This window comes from Palaemon carinicauda, chromosome 4 (assembly GCF_036898095.1).
Source record: "Palaemon carinicauda isolate YSFRI2023 chromosome 4, ASM3689809v2, whole genome shotgun sequence".
Classification (NCBI taxonomy): domain Eukaryota; kingdom Metazoa; phylum Arthropoda; class Malacostraca; order Decapoda; family Palaemonidae; genus Palaemon; species Palaemon carinicauda.
Window position 1 is genome coordinate 34,413,177 of NC_090728.1, and position 5,000 is coordinate 34,418,176.

Sequence of the window (5,000 nt, forward strand, 5' to 3'; positions counted from 1 at the left end):
TGTCCACCTTTACAGGATTCATTCATGAAAAAAAATGGTTTCCTCCTATGTTTCTGAAACAATACTGTATTCCTTTCTTGTCCACCCCCGAACTCTCTCTCTCTCTCTCTCTCTCTCTCTCTCTCTCTCTCTCTCTCTCTCTCTCTCTCTCTCTCGTTTAGAGTTGTAATTTCTCGTAAGATGGTAATCCACTAGATAATATAAACAAATTATAACCCTATCTTTTTACAAAACTTATTTCGGTATATTGAATTGTAGAAGGAATAGATATAGTCATTACTATGGAAAAAATTCATTTTTAGTGGACAAGTGTTTAGTATATTCTGACTTTTCTCATTTTATAATGTTTTGGGTATACTGTGAAACCTTTAGATATCTTTAAAGACCAGCTTACCAATATATTTTCCATTGGACCTATGAAGTAATTTGTTGATTTATCTTCTACCTCTCTTTACAACAATAAAATCTTTATTATCAAATCGACCACTATTGTCTAGAAAGGAAATTATTTATCATGTAAAATATTGGCAAAAAATAACGACCATAGGTTTTTCTCCATTGTAAACACAATACCTCAAAGACTTTCCATAAACATTGCCGAATATATTTCGAACCATAAAACAATACTTCTTTCTATAAACTTTCCACCTGATAGATTTCTAATGTACGAAAAAAGTGAGCTAAAAACTGTCGCGGTCAACCTCAGGCAGTAGCGTCGTTCGTCGGTCAGGAAGAAGGTTATTTTCAGTTAATGAAATGTGCATCTCGGAGCCTCTGAACGCCACTACAAAACCACAAAGACGATGCTCCGTCTCACTGGCGGCCTTGCCGGAGCTGGAGCTGGCCTTTCATGGGGCTTGGCTCTCATGGGGCTGGACTTTCGTAGGGCTTTCATGGCTACTCCGGACGCTGCTCACTGGCAGGGTCTTTAAAGGAGGGGTCTTTAAAGGAGGGGTCTTTGGTGATTAAAAGTCTTCGGGTAATTACAATTATAGTCGGACGTTTTAGGTTTCTTAAACATGCGAGGAATCTTGAATCACCTAATAGAGTGAGTACATTTTAAGGTGATTAGGTCTCATTAGTAATGAATACCGTTACACGTAAGTACTGTACATCCGCTTTCTAAAATAATCTTTAGACTCTTGTTAAATGGCGTATATATATATATATATATATATATATATATATATATATATATATATATACATATATATATATATATATATATATATATATGTAATATATATGTATATGTATATATGTGTGTGTACATAGGCTATATATATACATATATATATATATATATATATATATATATATATATATATATATATATACATATATATATATATGTATGTATGTATGTATATATATATATATATATATATATATATATATATATATATATATCCTTAATCTACTTGATTATAAAAACAAATTCAGCATTATTGGAGATTAAGAGAATAGAATAGTTTGAAAGGCATGTAGCCTACAGATGCAGATAGTATCTTTTAGATAAGTAGACAGGAAAAAACAAGGAGTCAGAGTAAAACTGATGAAATGTACGTTGTGAATCAAAGTAAGAGTTTTCAGAAGGCACAGGGTTGCACTTGGGTGAAGTAACTGGCATAGGAAAAAATATTGAACAGATAAAGAAGAATGACAGGTGGCATTGGGAGATATTATCTAACGAAAATTTAGTTCAATGCTGACACGGTGAGAATTGTATGTAGAAAATAAATGAAAATGAGGTTAAATGGTAAATCTTGAGTAGATTTAACAGCATAGATTAGTTACAAACGTCAACACAAATGTGTTTGTTAAGTCGTAATCGTCAAGAAGGATTATGAGTGAATGGATGAGATGTTAGTAGGAAAAAATTTGGGAGGAGCAATTGGTGAATGTAAGAATTATAAGTATATGGTATTATTTTCACTAATTTGATATGCTTATGGTAAGCATTTGTTTGAAAAAGTAAGGCTAAAAGAACATATAAAGAATTAGTAATGAATTTAAAAAAAGGAAGAGAATGCGAATCAGGTTTTTAAAACAAATACATGCTGTATGTGATATATATAGAAATAATAGAATGCCGAGTGGCAGAGAAAGTTTGTATACAAATAAAATTAGAAGCTATTGATACAATTATGAATTGTTTTTATGGGGACTATAGGACGGGGTAATAAAACAAAGAAAATGGGAATTGGGAGAGGAGGGATAAAAGTGGCCCAATGGCACAGGTGTCTGATTGCTTGATGTAAAGGGTAATGGAAGAATAAATGAAAGACTAAATGTGACTAAATGAAGTTTGCATGGACACTGTGAGAGATATGAAAGAGAAAAAGTGTCTATGGGATAAAGATACAGAATGCATTGACGGATTATTCTAATGAAGAATGATGCAGACAATGATTAGATGTAGGGTGCAAATAGTTGCGACTAAGCCCCTAAAAGGTTTAAGGTTTAAAGGCACTTATGAATGGCAAAGGCAAGGGACAGTGACATTGCCCTGTCAGTCAGGACAATGCCCTAGAGGCTGACTATATATACATAGGATCAGCGCCCAAGTCCCCTCTCTACCCAAACTAGTACCAAGGATGGTAGGTCAATGGTTGCTGATGACTCAGCTGATAAACCTATAGGCTTCCCAAAACCCCTCTCCTTAACTCATGACCAAAGGAAATAATGGGTTTGAGCGGGACGTTATCACTTACCCACCACTACCCTAAGATGGGAAATATTATTATTTCTTGAAAAAGAGCCAGAAAGGTTTAGGAATTCATTAGGATAGACACTATGATAAGAATTGAATATAGGTTAAGTAAAGGGTAAAAAGAGGGTGGATAGCTGAAGTTCCGTTGTAAGGGAAGGGGATAGGGATTTTGGGGGAGGGGATTGGTCTTGGGTATAGGGTGATAGAAATAAGAATTAGATTATGTTAGGGGATAGGAAGATAATCTTTAGTTAAGGGAAAGTGAGTGGTTTGATTAGTTGGGGGAGTGAAAAAGGAGATAAAGGGGCGAAAGTAGATTGATAGAATGGAAAGAATGTGGGAAAATATGTAAAAAAAGAGACGAAGATACTAAATGGATATTTGCCCATAAATCCATTGAAAATAAAAGTGCAGCAATGTATTTAAAGTAAAAGGAAGGGTGCGGTGGAAGATAAATGGAAACTACAGTAGGATAGAGTAATAAAGACTAATAGAAGATTGGAAGAAAACTAAAATGTAATTGGAATAGAAAGAAAAGTGCGAATGGATAAAGACAAAGCAAATTTGGAAGGATGATAAATGAATGAAAAATGGTCAAGGAAGGAGGCGTGAAGAGATTAAAAGAAAGATTGAAAGGAGATAGAAAAAGAGATAGAAAATACTGTCTGAATCTAGTCAACAGACGATTTAAAGAAAATATATGTATATGTAAGTTCCTTTGTGGTTGTCTTTCTATTGTTGTTTCCCTATCTTCTGCTGGGCCTACCTCTGCTTATGGTAAAATTATCTTCTCCATAAATATTACTTATTTAAAGGTTTAAAGGTCGTTCTTGAATGGAAGAGGCAAGGGACAGTGTGGTAATGGCCTAGAGACAAAACAATACCCTAGAGGCTAACCACATACACATATGATCAGGGCTCAAGCTCCCTCTCTACCTAAGCTAGGACTAGGAAGGGTCAGGCAGCAGGCAATTGCTGCTAAAGACTCAGTAGGTAGACCTATAGGCTTCCCCAAACACCCCAATCTTAGCTCACAAGGAGGGTGAGGTTGCAAAGACTACACGAAACTATCGAGTTTGAGGGGGACTCGTTCTCCCGTCCAGCAGATCACCATACAGTGACGTTTCTCATAGGCTACCACAAGCCTTTGAGATTGTTGAGGGTTAGTGATCAGCACTTCTTCGGTTTTGATGAGCATGACCATATTCCATGTATTCTACCATGACGTAAGCCGACTGTGGTGATTTTTAGGCAATGTTGAGAAAATGAGTAAGCTATCGGCCTCATCCCGAAAAAAACAAACAAAAAAAAACTAGCCAATGAAAAAAAGGTTTACGTCTTCTGAAGCTACTCCATTTTCATAAGTCTGATAACGATATTAATAACATTGAAACTGTTAACGGTAAATGTTTATGCTTGGGTGTTAAACACACAGGCACACACATACATAAATATTAACACACGCACACACACACACGCATACACGTACACACACACACACTTATATATATATATATATATATATATATATATATATGTGTGTGTGTGTGTGTGCGTGTGTGTGTGTGTAATTGTGTGTAAGTGTTTTTGTATGTGTGTTTAAACTTGAATTCCTGAAGAGAAAATAACTGTTAATAGACAACGAAAATACAAGATAGTTGTAAGTGCGTTCAACATTATGACTCTCTGGATGAAGTTCGGGATCACAGGATTATTTTAACCACCACAGCCATAATGTCATCTGCCACCTTGTTATTCATTACTAAAATGTTTTAGGGGAGAGAACTGATTTCCCTTTTAACCAGTTGGTATTTGAACTCTTATTATGAACAGAATACAATTTGCACACTGGTATCTGATATTGCGTACACACACACACACTTGTATGTCTTCTCTGATATCTTGTATTACATATACACACATCTGCGTAATGTCTCTACCAGAGAGACTAATAACAAGGATTAAACGCCAAGATGTTATGTTTTCGTAGTTGCCAAGCGTTTTGGTCTTTGTTTTTTCTATAATGGTTTAATTTTCAGTCAGGAAATGAGCAAGCTCCCCAAGAGACGGGTTCTGATTAGGGGTAGAAAAGAAGGAAGCGTTTTTGGATCGTGTTTTTGCGTCTTTTTTGCAGACATTATTACTTGATAGTGTTCTCCAATGCTTCTTGTGCGTATGTAAATACTTTTAACCAATTCTTATTGTGTTTTAGCTTGAAAAAATGTAAATAATTAATACCCCTCACACGTTGATGTCACATTTTTCAAACTGAAATTACTCTTTCTGA

General features: G+C 35.2%; 1 protein-coding gene across 1 annotated transcript in view; it reads left to right on the forward strand.

Annotated features, from left to right (window-relative positions):
* The window catches only part of LOC137639367 (uncharacterized), a 14,015-nt gene that overhangs the window by 5,513 nt on the left and 3,502 nt on the right, over positions 1–5,000 (forward strand). The gene's annotated exons all lie outside the window — the stretch shown is intronic.